The 18164-nt window shown below is 44.5% G+C and overlaps 1 protein-coding gene across 3 annotated transcripts in view; it reads left to right on the top strand.

Annotated features, from left to right (window-relative positions):
* The window catches only part of septin5a (septin 5a), a 79960-nt gene that overhangs the window by 31008 nt on the left and 30788 nt on the right, over positions 1-18164 (top strand). The window lies entirely within an intron of this gene.

The following is an 18164-nucleotide window of genomic DNA, read 5'->3' on the forward strand; positions in this document are numbered from 1 at the left end:
TAGAGGCTGTGGTACAGTGTGTGGGGGTGTGGCGCAGTGTATGTGAAGTGGGTTGGTAATACAGTGTGTGGCGGTTCGTGCAGATTATGTGAGGAAGTGTGGAGCAAGTACAGTGTGGGGTGTGGTAGTGTGGGTGGGGAGGACGGTGCAGTTGCTGCGGTGGGGTACCACCGTGAGTCCGGGAGGTGATAGGGTGGGAGGTACGGTGAGTGTTGCAGGGTGCGTAAGGTGAAGTGATACCCTGTGCACGTGTCTGCAGGATTCAATGTATGTGTGAGGGGGTGGCATGGTGTGTGTGTGTGTTTGTCGGGGCGGGGGATTGTTTATGGGGTGTGTGGGATCTGAGGGTGGCAATACGTGGGGGAGGGTGTCGTGTTTGACACTGTGTGAGGGAGAGTGAAATGTAAAGGTCGGTAGTCCAGTGTATAATCACATCACCTCTCCCTTCCTGGCAAGAACCACACAGGAATGATGAACCTAGGATATCTTAGATAACTCAACACAGGGACCCCAGACCCCAGGACAGAGATAGTCACAGAGTCATAGACTTGTACAGCCTGGAAACAGGACCTTCAGCCCAACTTGTCCATGCCGACCAAGTTGCCTACCTGAGCTAGTCCCATTGCCTGCATTTGGTCCATACCCCTCTAAACCTTTCCTGTCCATGTACCTGTCCAAATGTTTTTTAAATGTTGCAGTTGTACCTGCTTCTGCCACTTCCCCTGGCAGCTCGTTCCACATACCCACCACCCTCTGTATGAAAAACCTGCCCCTCTTGTCCCCTTTAAATATCTCCCCCATCACCAATACCAATACCTTAAATCTATCCCCTCTAGTTTTAGGCTCCCCTACCCCAGGAAAGAGACTGTGACCATTCACCCTATTTATGTCCCGCATAATTATGTATAAGTTCAGGGAGGAGAATGGTCAAATACAAGCCTTTTGGTGTCCTGTCTTTGGTTTGTAGGGGGGCATTACTGGAGCTGGAGACTGGTGTGTGTGCGATTTTTCACCCACATTTGATTACCTGTTGACAAAGAGTATAACCCCTCTGTCCCCCCTTCACTCCTCAACTCCATCTGCGACAATAGACAGTTTTATAATAAGAAATTTATATTCAGCTGAAGTCAACAAACGAGCATGTGTGTGTGTGTACAATACACACACACACACACACACACACACACACACACACACACACACACACACACACACACACACACACACACACACACACACACACACACACACACACACACACACAATAAAGATTTGGGATTTGGAGCCACAACATAAAGAAGCATTCAAACTCCCATGCTCAAAAATTCTGAGGTCCCACAAACTAATATGCAAATATATCGTATGCAAAAATTTCAAAGATCATCTAGAAGAATTTCACAGTAAACAAAATACTCCTGAAACATAGTCTTTGTCACAATGTTTTCTCACAAGATGGCTATGCTCCACACAGTAGGATTCCCCAATCAACAAAAAAAGGGTATTTATTGAAAGATAACTGTCAGTCAAGACAAAATAAATGTATTCTGTATTCTAAAGGACAACAGAACTATTTAAGAATGTGAATGAAAGAATTTTTGTGTGTTTGTTGCTGGGATGCCACCACTTTAAGTGACAAGGTGGAGGTGTGATGGGTGGGAAGTAACCTTGGCAGGGTGGGAACATGGGAAGATGTTGGGAGCAGGCTAGCACAGAGACAAAATGAGTTCTGAAGTTTGCTTTAGTGTTGTGAAAATTGATGGGTCCCAGGAATAGAGCATGTAAGACATTAGTAGGGCACTGTCTGATTGCAATAAACCTGAAATCACCACCTTAGAAAGAATACAAAGGGAATCAAGGAGATGATTCCAGATGTCAGGAAATTAAGTTGTGAGGAAAGACTGGACTTGTTATCCTTGGAAAGGAAAAGACTTTGAAGTGACTTATTGGTTTCTCGAAAAGGAATCAGAAAATTGGTCTAGACAGATTGTTCATGGTGAATCACTAAGTACCAAGGGTGACAAGTTTAAATACTAAAGGGCTGGGCGTACAATGCATGTTTTAAATCCAAAATGGAATATATTGCAAGGAAAACCATGAAAGAGTAAAATATACAAAGGTTCAAAGGGCCTCCCTGATAAGTTCAGGAAAGCAAAGGAATGGATATTGCTGAGTGAGTCTCCCAATGTTGTCATGGTGCAACTCTCTACCCCACCCCATCATTAAAAATCTACAGAATAAGTGTCTGAATGATTGTTTTTGCCTCTGCTGAGCAGCACCCCCTTCCCTGCCCCCAGCTCAACAGAACCCATTCAGCTTGGACTCCTTGCTACAGTCGGCTTTGAGCTTTACTCACAGTCCAGCAGGAAAACTCTTTTCTTTGGTCTGGTGGTCACAGGTTGACCTACTGTTCTCTCCTCGAGAACATTCAGACCAAAACATTTGTTGTGCCTGGAAGTTAAGAGTTATGGTGTCATACAGCATGAAAACAGGCCCTTTGGCCCACTGAATCCATGCTGCCCATTACATTAATCCCACACTAATCCCATCTTTTTCTCCCCATGTTCCCACCAATTTCCCCCAGATTCTACCAGTCACTTACACACTCAGGGCAATTTACAGTGTGTCTGTGTGTGTGTGAGTCTGCCTTTGTGTGTATGTCTGTCTGTGTGCATATGTATTTGTATCTATCTGTGTGGATATCTGTCTATCTGTGTATGTGTGTGTTTCTTTGTGTGTATGCATCTTTGTCTCTCTGTGGATATGTGTCTCCCTTTGTGTGTGTGTGTGTGTGTGTGTGTGTGTGTGTGTGTGTGTACATGCCTGTGTAAACTTGCATGTTTGCATTTGTGTTTTTTTCTTGCTTGTTGATTTGAGCTGAGAGGCTCAATTGGGACATGTCTGGTCACTCAGGGCAAGTCAGGGCTCAGGTCAGAAGGCAAAGACATGCCATCAGTGAAGAGCCTACTCATAGGGATCACAGAGACACCAGATTGTACATAGACCTCTCAGATGACCAGCGAAGGAGCAGGTTTGGGATTTTCCCAAATTTGTAATCACAGAGATATGTGTTATTCCTTGTGAGGTCCACCTTGTGGATGGAATTCATTCTCATTCTCTCTCTCCCCCTCCCCCTACCCCCTCCCCCCTCCCTCACCCGCTCCCTCTCCTCTCTCTATCACCACTCCAGCAGCAGCACGTTACACTAAGCCCCTGCTTTTTGCTTAATGATCAAGAAGCTTTTGCTTAATGCTCTTTCTTCCACTTCTATTCCTGCCATTTTCACCCCTACACAAAAAGGACAAGATGGGACAGTTATTTGATCTCAACATTTGTCTTCTTTCACATCCATCAGCCTCTCAATGAGTTTCTCCTTCCAAAATTGTTGTTATAACTATAGTAAGAACAGGCTGAGCAGGGGAGGAGTTAATCTCACATTAGAGTTCATACAAACCATTGGTAGAATTACATTGCAGCTACAGACTCTATTGCACTATTTCATACTCACCTGCTTCCTGCGGTGAGGCAATCCCTTTTATTTGAACAGCATCCCTCACTAGCTAACAGGAATTTCAATTGGCTTTCTATCATTTGATCTGAAATGCCTGATATTAACCATTATACTAAGTGAGGTATCACAGAGTACACAGGAATGCCAACAGCTGCCACACTGGTGTGAGTTTTCTCTGCACCAGAAGGGATTTCCCTTTCCAACCTTTGGCAGCTTGTCCCCTGCATTGAAAGGTTAAAATGTCAATTGTGAGGAGAGGGGGTGTGTTTGTGTGTGAGTGAGAGTGGGGGTGGGGTGGGGTGGGGTGGTGTAGTCCACCCTGACAGTATCTGTGAGTATATGAAATTTGCATCTGCGTTGCTCCATTGAGCAGGAATCCTCATTCCTGCAGGAGGTGACAGGAACCACTTTCTGCCTGGCTTTTCTTATGTTGTGTCTTATGAGGGTCCTGGCCCTCTGGCACCCAACCTCTCCCTCCAGACATGTATCACAGTGCCCAGGACCTCCATGTCCCTTGGCGTGAATTGTGGAGCTCTTTCCCTCTTCTCTGCAGCGTCGTTCTCCGACATGGCAGCTGTGGTGTATACCGCTGTTGTGTGGCTATCATGGGGAGTGCTGATATCCCTCTGTGGTTGTCACAGTGTTGGCAGCTGTGCTGATTTGTACCGGTAGTCACATTGATCCAACTTGAATGCTTTGTTCTGGGTGTAAGGTGTCACAACATTGTTACAGGCTTATTTTGGCAAATTTTGCAATTCCTTTGGTTGAGACTTGATCTGCCGTTACTGCTCAACACAGTGTGACTGTAATGCACCAAAAATGGGTGCAATCCAATTTCTGGCAACTTCTCTTGTACACTCCCCCTGCATTGTGCTGCAACGTTAACAATGGGCATTTGCAGTGAAAATTACATCCCTCTTAGTCTGGTTTTAGACATCCATTTGCATGTTCACTGTGAAAATAAATAGCATGTCGAGTCACACCCTAATTATGCTTGTTTAAGGGCCACTTGGATTAAACTCTGATGATGTCACTCAGTGCTGTATCACTGCCAGAATCCGTAACACCTTCACATTTGGGAACCAATCAACCTTCCCCGTAAATGGTTTCCATAGATAAACCCTCACCTATCCTGGCAGAGGCAATGGAACAATTTAATGACATTTCCATTTCAAAAAGTAATGGTTATTTTACTTGTGGTTTCTCAGTGAATCTAGTGCAGGATATCATTCTAACCTGGGACACCTAAATATCTGGCTATAAAATTCCTTTTCCAAGCCTTGACTTTGATGGTACTGTATTTTCCTCTGAGTTAGAGTTGTTATGGGCTCAAGACCTATTTTGAGACTTGAACACAAAATCTTGGCTTGTGCTTCTCTGTAGTGCAAGGGAGTGCTCTACTGTCAGAGGAGATGTCTGTCCAATGAGTCTTTATACCCAGGTCTTGTCAGCCCTCTCAGTTGAATGGATATAGTTCACAGCAATATTGCAAGAAGAGCAGAGGAATTCTTTGGGCCTCTTGGCAAATATTTGTCCCCATCAAGGGCAGAACAGTGGTGCAGTGAGTAGAGCTGCTGCCTCACAACTCCAGTGATCCAAGTTCAATCCTCACCTCAGGTGCTGTCTGTGTGGAGATTGCACGTTCTCCCTGTGACCGCTGGGTTTCCTCCGTTTTTTTTTCTACATCCCAAAGATGTGCGGATATGTAGGTTCACTGACTGCTGTAAATTGTCCCCAGCGTGTAGGTGAGTGACTCTGGTGGGAATTGCTGGGAATGTGGGGAGAATAAAATAGGATTAATGTGCTTAGTGGTTGATGTGGAGTGGGTGGCCAAACGCCTGTTTCCCTGCAGTATGACTCCAGGACATAGAAACATATGATCTGCCCATAACCAGGTCATTTTTTGATTTGTTACATTGGTTCAAAGAGCTAATGGTCACAAGTCCAGTCCCAACCTGGAACACCGTGAACTTAAATTTAATAAATCTGGTAATGTCTGTGAGCAGGAAATGGTTGGCAATGTTGCTGGAACATCATAAAAATTGAGTGACTTCCTCCTAGGATGTCTTGTTATGTTCAAGATTCCTTACAGGTGGAAGATACTGTTTCATATGAACCAACCAGTTCATTGAACACTGAACCCGGCACCTAGTTGGTCTCTGTGCTGCATTTTTATAGCTGGTAGTTCATTATCAGCAATGTCAGCGGGTTCCTTGATTTGTGTGGTGGCACATAGGCTTTACAGGGACCTGACAGGGAGGGTGGGGTGGAGTGGTGTGGGTGGGTGGGTGGTTGGAATGCATTCTGAACCTTTTCATGAGCTGATTGGCAGCCATGGGTAAGCTAAGTTTACAGTGCCAGGTGTGCTGGGCATGGGCTGGCTGATAGAGGGAGTGTATCCTGATACAGTTTCCTCCACAGATAGAAGATTGTGGTAGTGCAGGAGACAGATCTCTGATCTTCCATGACTCGTCTGTCTGAGTTTTACCAGAAGGTAGAACAGCTGTTGCCCATCTCCAATGTTAATGACTAGGAAATAAATGATATAGAATGTGATTTTAATCTGCTTTTCCGGTGTTATAATTCTCTTCTATGATCAGCCTTCAGTTTCGCCTTTGTCCATCATACTGATCTGCTGCTTGTTCCACTTCTCCCCTGCCTCTCTCTGACGTTGCACTCTTTGGAACCTTGAGCAGCTAAAGCTCAGCTGCCCCTGTTGTAACCAGTCCCCAGTTTGTCCCAGATGTAACCAATTCCCAGTTCCTCCATGCCTCCCCAATGCCTTTGTGCCCACTGATTGGCCTATGATCTCAGCAATGTTTCAGCTATAAATTTCTCACCCTTGTTTTCAAGTCTTTTCATGGTTTCATGTCCCAATCTCTGTACTCACAGGCCTATGACCCTCTGCAATCATTGTCTTCCTCCAGTTCTAGTCTCTTATCCAGTCCTTGTTCCCCCACTGGCAGCCTTGCCTTCTGATGCCAACCTCCAAGGCACTGGAACCCTTCCTAAAGCTTTCCGCCTCTCAAGACAATTCGTAAAACTCACCTTTCTGACCAGGCTTTATCCCAGTCCAGAATAAGGGTCTCAACCCAAAACGCAAACTGTATGTTTCCCTCTATAGATGCTGCCTGACCCGCTAAGTTCCTCCAGCATCTCACTTGTTGTTGACACCTGTCCTGCCATCTCCTCTTGTGTCAAATTATTTTTGTAAGTGCTTTTGTGAACACCTTGGTAGATTTCACAACATTATCTGGACTGTACAGTTTGTTCTGTTTGATGTTTTCCTGGGAGGTGGACACTCTGAGGCAATGCAAGGCAAAGTGGTTATTGTAGCACTTCAGAAAGGCAGGGGTTACATTTTCAAATCCCACGCTGCCAGGCTGTGAAATTGAATTTGATAAATCAGGTTACTTACATGACCAGAAAGTGACAGAGAATCCTACTCTGCTGCCTGGCCTGCTGAGTTCCTCCAACATCATAGTGTTTTTCATCCAGATTCCAGCCTCCGCAGTCCTTTGTTTCTCTAATCCTCCTGGATTGCTGTAAAAATGACATGATTTACCTAATAATTGGTGAACTTGGACTGCAAATTTGTCAAGCTGCTACTGAATCTTCAGTTTTCACCAAGGTCACAGTGACTGAGCAGCAGCGGAGACTAATATTGGTTCAACTCAGATCACAGAGTGGATCTAGGATCCTACTGTTCTGTGTTATTATTTTAACATGTTGTTTCACACACTCCCATGTGGAGAGCCCAGATATGTCAATTGTTGCCAGCTGCAGGCTGAAGCCCCCTTGCTTACTTCCTTCCTACAAATTCTGTCCTGCGTCCCCTTGGCCATCTAAGTTCTGTCCTAATCTTGATACTGCGAACATGACAGCAGGTGGAACATTGAACCGCATTCTCCTCCTATATCCCAGACCATTAACATCCTCTCTTCAGGGGGAAAATGCTCCAATAACTGGAAGTAAACCTCACAAAAAGATGGTTGTGGCTACTGAAGGTCAACCATCCCATACCCAGGACATTGCTGGAGGCATTCCACAGGATGGAGTTCCAGGCCCAGCTACCTTCAGCTGCTCCATCAGTGAACTTTGTTCCCAAGGTTGAAAATGGGAATGTGCAATCATCAGCAAACCATGTTCAATTCCATTCGCAGCTCCTCAGCAAATGAAGCAGACCATGCCTGCATACAGCAGTACCTAGAGTTAGAGATATACAGTTGCACAGCATAGAAACAGGCCCTTCAGCTCAACTTGTCCGTGCTGACCGAGATGTCTTCCTGAGCTAGTCCTGCATTGGCCCATGTTCCTCTATCCTATCCATGAACCTGTCCAAGTGTAAACACTGTAATTGTACCTGCCTCTGCCACTTCTTTTGGCAGCTCATTCCTTATAACCACCACCCTCTGTGTGGAAAAACTTGCCCCTCACACCCCCTTTATATATTTCCCCTTTCACCTTAGACCTATGCCCTCTCGTTTTAGACTCCCCTACCCTGGGAAAAAGACTGTGGCCATGCACCTTATCTATGCCCCTCATGATTTTATAAACCTCTATGAGGTCACCCCTCAACCTCCTTGCTCCAGGGAAAAGAATCCCAGTGTATTGTCCGGTGGTGGGCCCACAACTGTTCACAATATACATTAATGATTTGGAAGAGGGGACCGAGTGTAGCTTATCTAAATTTGCTGATTACACTAAATTGAGTGGAAAAGCAAATTGTGCAGAGGATGCGGAGAGTCTGCAGAGAGATATAGATAGGTTAAGTGAGTGGGCAAAGGTCTGGCAGATGGAGTACAATGTAGGTAAATGCGAGGTCATCCACTTTGGAAGGAAAAATAAAAGATCAGATTTTTATTTAAATGGTGAAAGATTGCAGCATGCTGTTGTGCAGAGGGACGTGGGAGTGTCTGTGCATGGATCGCAAAAGGTTGGTTTGCAGGTGCAACAGGTTATCAAGAAGGCAAATGGCTTCCTTCATTGCTAGAGGGATTGAATTTAAGAGCAGGGAGGTTATGCTGAAACTGTACAGTGTCCTGGTGAGGCTGCACCTGGAGTACTGCGTGCAGTTCTGGTCTTCTTACTTGAGGAAAGATATATTGGCTTTGGAGGTGGTGCAGAGGTTGATTCCGGAGATGAGGGGGTTAGCCTATGGGGAGAGGTTGAGCCACCTGGGACTATACTCGCTGGAATTCTGAAAAATGAGAGGGGATCTTGTAGAAACATATAAAATTATGAAAGGGGCAGGGAAGTTGTTTCCACAGGTAGGTGAGACTAGAACCAAGGGGCATACCCTCAAGATTTGGGAAAATAGATTTAGGGTGGAGATGAAGGGAAGTTGCTTTTCCCGGAGAGTAGTGAATCTGTGGAGTTCTCTGCCCAGGGAAGCAGTAGAGGTTACCTCATTAAATATATTTAAGACACAGTTAGAGATTTTTGCATAGTAGGGGAATTAAGGGTTATGGGGGAAAGGCAGGTAGGTGGAGCTGAGTCCACAGCCAGATCTTATTGAATGGCGGAGCAGGCTCAACGGGCCAGATGGCCTACTTCTGCTCTTATTTCTTATGTTCTCATGTTCTGATCCAATCTCTCCTCATAACTCCAGTCCCGGCAACATTCTTGTGAATCTTTTCTGCACCCTCTCTAGCTTAATCACATCCTTCCTTTAGTATGGCGACCAGAACTGCACATGATATTCTAGATGTGGTCTCACCAACACCTTGTGCAGCTGTGACATGACCTCCCAACTTTTGTACTCAATGCCCCGTCCAATGAAGGCAAGCATACCATACGCCTTCTTTGCCACTTTGTCTACTTGAGTCGCCACTTTCAGGGAACTATGTATTTGTATCCTAGGTATTGGTATTGGTTTATTATTGTCACTTGTACCGAGGTACTGTGAAAAGCTTGCCTTTACAAACTGATTGTACAGGTTAATTCATTACACAGTGGAGATACATTGAGTGTAGATGCATTGTTCTACAACACACCCCAGGACCTTGTTGTTCACTGTGTAAGTCCTGCCCTGGTTTAACTTCCCAAAATGTGTCACTTTGCACTTGTTTGAGTTAAATGACACCTGCCTTTCCTTTGCCCATTTTTCCAGTTGATTTAGATCCTGTTGTAACCTGAGACAATCTTCTTCACTCTCCACCACACCACAAATTTTGCTGTCATACGTAAACTTACTAATCATGCCACCAGCCTTCTCTTCCAAATCATTCATACAAATGACAAACAATAGGAGGCCCAATACTGATCCCTGTGGCACACCACTAGTCACAGGCCTCAGTCTGAAAACAACCCTTTGAATCCTTCCACTCAGCCAATTTTGTATCCAGTTGGCTAAGTCACCCTGGATCCTGTGCGATCTCATCTTCCAAACCAGGCTGCCATGCAGAACCTTGTCAAAGGCCTGGCTAAAGTCCATGCAGACAATATCTACCTCCCCATCCTCGTCAATCAGTTTGGTCACCTCTTGAAAAAAAACTCAATCAAATTCATGAAACATGATTTTCCACGCACAAAGCCATACAGATTATCCCTAATCAGTCCTTGCCTTTCCAAATGCAGATAGATACTGTCTCTCAGAATCCCCTCCACTAACTTTCCCACCACAGACGTTAGGCTCACCTGTCTGTACTTCTGCGGCTTGTCCTTGCAGCCCTTCTTAAATAAACCTAGGGCATAATCATTCATGGACTGATAAGTGGCAAGCAAAATTTACACCACAGAAGTGGCAGGCTATGACCATCTCATACAAAACAGGATCTGACTACCTATCGATTCAATGTACGATCGCTGAGTCCCCTGCCATCATCCCGGGGGTCACTGTTAACCAGAAGTTCAACTGAATCTGTCACATAAATACTGTGCCTATAAGATCTGTTCAGAAGCTTAATAACCTGTGGCAACTGACTCAGTTTCTGACATATCTAAGCCGTTCCATCATCCAGAAGGCATGTCAGGAGCATGATGGAATACCCTCCACTTTCTGGATAAATGCAGCTCCAACACTGTGAAGCAACTTGACACCATCTGGTTGGTAGTAGCTCCCTCGACTGGCATCCCATTCACCATTATGACATCCATTCTCTTCACGGCAGTGTGTACCATGAAACAACCAGGAACACACAAGCCCTGTGTGAGCACCACCTCACAAACTACCCATCTGCTTGCCCCATTAGGTACCTCCCACCCAATCAGTGGAAGAGTCTGTGGTTCCCCCACTGGCCTCATCAGTCACCTCAGAACCTATAAAATGAGAATGGAAGCAAGTCATCCTCAATCCCTGCTTCAGAAAGAGATTTGTTATGTTAAAATTGAAGACACAACCTAAATAGTCAATCTTCTTGTACTGAAGAAATGTGAAATGAATTTTTATAAATCAAGGTATTACTCTGTTGGAGAAGGCAGTTGGAGGTGAGAGGTCATGATATGACCCTTCAAGAGCAAGCCCACCTGGGAGGTGGCAACTGGTGTTAGACTGTGGTCTACGATGTCCAAGCTGGGTAACTCTGGAGGTGATGAGCAAGTGAGGACACAATGACATAAGAACACAGAAGCAGAAGTATGCCACCTGGCCTCTCAATTCTGATCCGCTATTCAATATGATCACAACTGATCTTCCTCAGACCTCATTTCCTCTTCTGTGCCAGTTCCCCATAGCCCTCATTTCCCGAATATTTCAACAATTTTTCTACCTCCATTTTAAGGACTTCTAATGAGCTAGTATCCTCAACACTTTGGGGCAGAGAATTCCAGAGATTCACCACCCTCTGCAAGAAGAATTTTCCACATACCTTGGTTGTAAATGACCATCCCCTTATCATGAAACTATCTCCTCTTGTTCAAGTTTCTCCCAACAGTGAAAATATCTTGCTATCTACCCTGGCATGCCCCTTTAGGATCTTAAATGTTTTAATAAGGTCACCACTCATTCTTCTAAACTCCAAAGAATACAGACACGACCTTCTTAGCCTCTCTTGAGGTGAGGGACTGTCCCAGATACTTGGGAACAAGGAAGCAGGTGTGTAGGGTGCTTGGAGTCAAAGTGGATTGGGTTACCTGGGTTAAGTTTATGTGAATAAATGTGAGCTTATCTACTTTCTTTCTAAGAATAGAAAGGCATTATTATCTGAAATGGTGATAGATTAGGGAAAGGGAAGGTGCACTGAGATGTAGGTGTCTTTGTACACCAGCCACTGACAGCAAACATTCAGGTGCAGCAAGCAGTTAGGAAGGTAAATCATATATTGACCTTTATTGCAAGAGGATTTGAGAGCAAGGATATCATGCTGCACCTGTATAGGGTCTTGGTGAGACTCCTTTGTGACTTTTGTGTGCATTTCTGGTCTTCTTCTAACAGGGTGGATGTTCTTATGATAGAGGTAGTGTGACAAAGGTGTATTGAACTGATTCCAGGGTTGGCAGCTCTGAGGTTTGAGGGGAGATTGGGTCGGTCAGGCCTGTGTTCACTGGAGTTCAGAATGAGAGGGGACATTATAGAAGCCGATAAAATTCTAACAAGACTAGACACAAGAAGGATGTTCCTGATGGTTGGGGAGTCCTGAACTAACAGGCTGAGGATATGTGGTTAGCCATTTGGAACTGAGTTCAGGAGAAATTTTACCCAGAGTGTGATGAACCTGTGAAATTCTCTACCACAGGAGGCCAAGTTATTCAAGAAGGAGTTAGAAATATTTCTTAATGTCAAAGCGTTCAAGAGATAGGAGGAACAAGTGGGAACAGGGCACTGAAGTGAATGATCAGCCATGATTGTGTTGGATGGTGGAGCAGACTTGAAGCACCCAAATGGCCTACAACTGTCCCTATTTACGATGTTTCCACACTGGTCTCCATTTTACAAGATTTATTTTGCCTCTGGTTGTTATAGAGAATGAATCCAATGAATTAATCCTTCAAGAACTCTTCTAAGGCATTGTAGGTACATTTGGGAAAAATAAAAGCAGATGCCTTCCAGATGGTTTGATAGAGGAATTTTATTCCAGCCAAGAGCTCTTCCAGTCTATCCCTGTACAATACAAATGGGGATGAGAAAAGGTGTCTCTCTGTGAATCTGGCAGCACCCAACTCAAGTGCAGAATTGTTTAGAGTATGTCCATCCTTGCGTTGTATCTCAATCCTGCACACTGAATCCAGAAATCCAGATGCTCTTCCCAGTACCATTCCCAGAGGAATATCTCTGGGATGATGGGCACCATCTTGTGGTCAGAGGCACCAACTGAAGCTGCTGAATCCATTCATGAGGCATCATAGGCAACAGGGCCATTGTGTGACTCGGTTGTAGAAATTTACTTCTTTTGCCACCCAAGAAATTATCCCATATTCTACAATATGATAAGTTTTCATTTCTGCTGAATGGATTGAATGATTTCCTTTTTTCTTGGACTCACAGCTCCATCTGGTAAGGATTACAATATTCTGTACAACTGAAAAGAATTTGGCTTATCCTGACCTCGAGCTAAGGAGCAGCAGCTTTTTTTTGTGCAAAGCATTAGCTGACTGTTGTCATAGACTTCTGAAACACAACCTCTTTATGAACCTTCTCATCCTTATAAAAGGTGCTGTGGTCTTGTAACAACTATATTCTCTGCTTTGGTCAGAAAAATGGAGCCAGGTACTTTCCTTGGCTTTGATGCTGTTTTATAATTATTTAACCCTCTGGCTCAGGAGTAGCACACTCCCATCTAAATGAGAAGACTATAGATTCAAGTTGCACTTTAGAGACTTGAACACATAATCTAGGTTGAGACTCAAGTGTAGTGCTGTAGTGTTGGAGCTGCCAGGTTCAGATTCATTGGTGAACTGGCTCACTATCTGCCTACTCTGATCCATACTCAAGATACAATGCAGAATTTCAACAAGCAGGTCAATATCAACCCTTCAACTGACATTGTTCACTATGATGTTACTGCTTGAGGGAACTTGCTGCTTTCAAATCTCTGCCATGCTTCCTACATCACAGCAGTATCCATTGGTTGGGAAGCACTTTGTGACATCCAAAGGTTATGAAAGATCCCAGAGCAAATATTTTTCTTCTTCCAAAAACACTGTATCATCAGAGAACAGAATTTGAATTATTCAGTGACTGAAATACTGGAGTAGGTGAGGAATTTCACAGGAGGTGGTTTCACCAGCACAAGCATCCCTTGGGAAGATGGGGACAGGGGAAAAAGCATTTTCACCATAACTAGAGATTGGAGTAGCTGCAGAAAGTTAAAGGCTGATATATTCTGACATAAGGGACCTTTGCTCCTCCAGCTCAGAACTTGAATCTGTGAAATCATATGTTGCTAATTAATTATTCCTGAGAGTTTAAAATGCTTTGTTTTCCTTCCCCTTTTAGTGCTTTGTTCTGTCCCATAATCCAATCTGATTTCTTTTCCCATTATTCCTGTCATTAAATCTCATCGGTGATACACTATTGCTTGGTTGGGTGTGTCATCCACAAAAACCTTGTTGAACATGCAGTTATCAGCCAGCAGTCTGCTGCCCAGAATGTCTGAGCAGAAGTGTGAGGAAAATTAATCTAACAAATGTTGCAGCAAATTCTGGGCCACTAATGTGGAAACCTGGTGTTACAGGAACAGAAGTGGTTGTGGTGAGGAGTTTCTCAGGGGTCCACTGTCCTGTGGCCTCCTCTTGTGGAAATGACCGGACACTGCAGCCTGAAACAATCCTTTTTTTCTGGGATAAATGGGAATATTGTCACTGTTCCATTTTATTACCTGATAATGTATTGCTGTTGATGCGTGGGGGTTGAAATTGGTATTTGCTAACAGGAAATAAGCAGCCATTTTACAGCTCAGCTGATTTCCTTCAGTGTTGACTTCCAAAGGAAGACCTGAATCGCTACTGTTTGCAAGGAACTGTGGATTTCATGGGTCATTCAGAGAGAGTGGGGTAAATTCTAGCTTTGTACGTGGTTATGTGTACTTGGTTCTAAATTGGCAGCAGGGCATGCCACATTGCAGCACTGGTTGAATATGTATCCCCTGAAGAAACAACAACAACAACAACTGACTTTAATCTTCTTTTGGACCAGGAGTACTTTGATTTAAAATTCTCGTCAAACCCCTCCATGGTCTCATGGCCCTGGTACTTCCTACCTCCCTCTACCCCAACAGCCCTCCACTGCTCTGAGGACTGTCCTATTCCAATTCTGTCTGCTTGTCCATTTCCAATTTTCCCTGTCTTGCGATCAGCGACTTTCAGCTATCTGGGACCGAAGGTCTGGAGCACCCTCCACTAACCTGTCTCACCAGCTTTCCTCCATTAAGTCACTCCTTTAAACTGAACTCTTCCTTTTATGGCTCGATGTCAGATTTTGTTCCATTATTTTTAAACGTTTATTCATTTTTCCAGATATGGGCATCACTGGCAGGACCAGGATATAATGCCCATCCCTACTTGGGAAGGTGCTGATGCCTTGCTGAAGTCTGTCTGGTGATGGTGCTCCCACAATGCTTCCAGGATTTATCCCAGCGATGACGAAGGACGAGCAATATATTTACTGCTTGGGATGGTTTGCCACTAAGAGGGGAACTTATAGGTGGAGGCGTTCATGGGCACTTGCTGTTCTTGTCCTTCTTGGTGGTAAATATTGGAAGTCTGGGAAAAGCTGTTTTAGTGGCATTTTATAGCTGGTAAACCCTTCAGCCACTGCTGATGGAGGGAATGAATGTTTATGGAAGGTTGATCGGTTGCCACTCAAGCGAGCTACTTAGTACTGGATGCTGTTGAGCTTCCTAAGAGTTGTTAGAGCTGCACTCACCCAGGCACATTCCTGAGACGTGCCTTTTAAGTAGTGAAAGGCTTCGAGGTGTCAGGAGGTGAGTTTCTCACTGCAGATTACCTGGCCTCTGAGCTGATGTGGACACAGTGTTAATGTGGCTGATCCAGATGAGTTTTTAGTCAGTGGTGAGCCCCAGGATATTGATGGTGGGATACTCTACGATGGTAATGTCGCTGAACATCAAGGGTAAGTGATTAGACTTTCTCTTGTTGGAGATGGACATTGCCTGGCATTTTGTGACAAGAATGTTACTTGTCATTTATCAGCCCATGCCTGAATATTGTCTAGGTCTTCCTGCATGCAGGCATTGGCTGCTTCATTTGCTGAGGAGTTGCAAATGGAGTTGAACATTGTGCTATCATCAGCACACATCCCCACTTATAATGGAAGGAAAGTCATTGATGAAAGAGCTGAAAATGTTCGGGCCTAGGACACTGATCTGCAGTGATGATTGACCTCTAATAACTGCAGCCGTCTTCCTTTTGTGAGGTATGATGCCAATAACTGGAGTGTTTTTCCTTTAATTTCATTGTTCAGTTTTACCAGGGCCCTTTGACGCCACACTTGGTCAAGTGCTACCTTGACGTCAAAAGTCATTGCTCAAACCTCCTCTCTTCAATGGAATTAAGTAGTCAAGGCAAAACACAAGCTGGGTATCAGTGAACTGGTTATTGGAGAGTAAATGGAGCACGTTTGCTCTGAAGAAGGTCCATTGATCTGAAATGTTGACTGTGCTTCTCTCTTCATGGATGCTGCCTGAGCTGCTGATTTCTTCTGCCATTTTGTGTTATTGTTTTGGATTTCCAGCAGTATTTTGCTTCAGACTGATCCACTGGGTGTGAGATTGCTCAGCTCATTTTTAGCTGTTTAGCACTTGTGTAGCCCTCTATTGCAACTTCACTAGCCTCGTCATTTTAAGGTATGCCTGGTGCTGCTCCCAACATGCCTTTCTGAACTCCTCAATGAAGCAGAGTAGATCTCCCGGTTAGAGTGAGAGATATGCCAGGCTGTGAGGTTACAGGTTATAGTGGTGTACATTTCTGCTGTTGATGATGATTCACAGAATCTCGTGAATGCCCAGTTTTGAGCTGCCAAATCTGTTCAGACTCCCCATTTAAAATAATTTTAATTGCCTAGCAACAGAATGATAGGTATCCTTGGGCAGCACAGTGGCGCAGAGGTAGAGCTGCTGCCTCGCAACGCCAGGGACCTGGGTTCAATCCTGACCTTGGGTGCTGTCTGTGTAGAGTTTGTACGTTCTCCCCGTGAACACGTGGGTTTCCTCCAGGTGCTCCAATTTCCTCCCACATCCCAAAGGCGTGCGGGATGATAGGATAATTGTCTCACTGTAAATTGCCCCTGGTGTGTGGATGAGTGATTGAATCTGTATGTTCAGAATGTGGGAGGAATAAAAAATGGGATTGGTAGGATTAGTGTAAATGAGTGACTGATGGTCAGCATGGACTCAGTGGGCAGAAGGGCCTATTTCCATGCCGTATCCCTCCCATGACTCTATGAATCCAAAAGAGTGAGGCTGTTGAGATGCTATTAATGCATTATGGCCATTCTGCATTTATTGTTTTCCCCTTTTAGTTGCATTCACTGTACTCTTTCACAATGGGATAGCATGTTCCAGTTACGAGGAGCGACTGGATGCACTAAACTTTCTTCTCCTTGGAGCGTAGGAGCCAGAGGGGGGGTCTTGATAGAGGTGTACAAAATTACAAGGGACGGAGATATAGTGGATAGTGAGAGACTTTTCTCTGTAACAGAGATGTCTGAAACCAAAAGGCATAGGTTTAAGGTGAGGAGTAAGAGGGTTAGAAGGGATCTGAGGAAAATCTTTTCAGCCCTGAGTGTGGTTGCAATCTGGAACACACTACTCGAGAAGGTGATGGAGGCAGATACTGCCACAACATTTAAAGAAGTATTTGGACAGGCATTTGAATTGCTAAGGTACAGAAGGCTACACCCCAAGTGCTGGTGAATGGGATTAGTATAGATGGGTTCTTGATGGTCAGTATGGGTCAAAGAGTCTGTCTCTGTCCTGTGTGACTGTCTGACTATCACTGTACTTTCTAGTTGACCCTTTCTCTTAAGTCTCTCATTGTCTTTTTTTGGTCTTTTGCTTCTCTACATTCCTTTTGCCTTGCTCCTCTTTAGACTTTTTCTTCTCCTATTTCTCCTTTTGCCTCTTATTTTCACAGCCCTCTCTCCCTCTCATTCTCTTTCTCCCTTGTCCCTATTAAACTCACAGCTGGTGATGTTTCCTTTGGCTCCAGCCTCGTGTGATATCAGAGTTTGGCAGTGGCGAAGTCTCATTCAGAAGCAGTACACAGGGGCCCTACACAAAGAAGCTGAATAACCTGTATTTATAGTAACAGGATGCCTGACAAAGCTTCCCAGTTGCAGTGAGTCTGGGATCAGGGCCCAGCCTGGGAGGTGAACTCTCTCCTGTTCTGATAGGCTGGTGGGAGAAAACGTCAGCAGAAATGAGAGGCTTGGAGTTTCACACCGCAAAGTGAATGAACAATTAACTCCTTTACATTAAGTCTTCAATTCAAACTTTTATTTGGCTAAGTTTGTCAGCTTCTGAATGCAAGTTCTATGTAGAAGTATTAGCACTAATGATAGGAGAGAACCAGGGTGTGTACTACAATTAAAGGAAATCACGAAACCGCAGATGCTGGAAATCTGAAATAAAAACAGCAAATGCGGGAAGCATGCTGCTAGAAAGGCAGCATTTATGGAAAAAGAAACAGTTAAGGTTTCAGGTCCAGGACCTTTCATTGTCTGACCGGTGATACCATTGATTTTCAGGCTCATACATGC

The sequence above is a fragment of the Pristis pectinata genome, chromosome 17 (assembly GCF_009764475.1).
Source record: "Pristis pectinata isolate sPriPec2 chromosome 17, sPriPec2.1.pri, whole genome shotgun sequence".
Lineage (NCBI taxonomy): Eukaryota > Metazoa > Chordata > Chondrichthyes > Rhinopristiformes > Pristidae > Pristis > Pristis pectinata.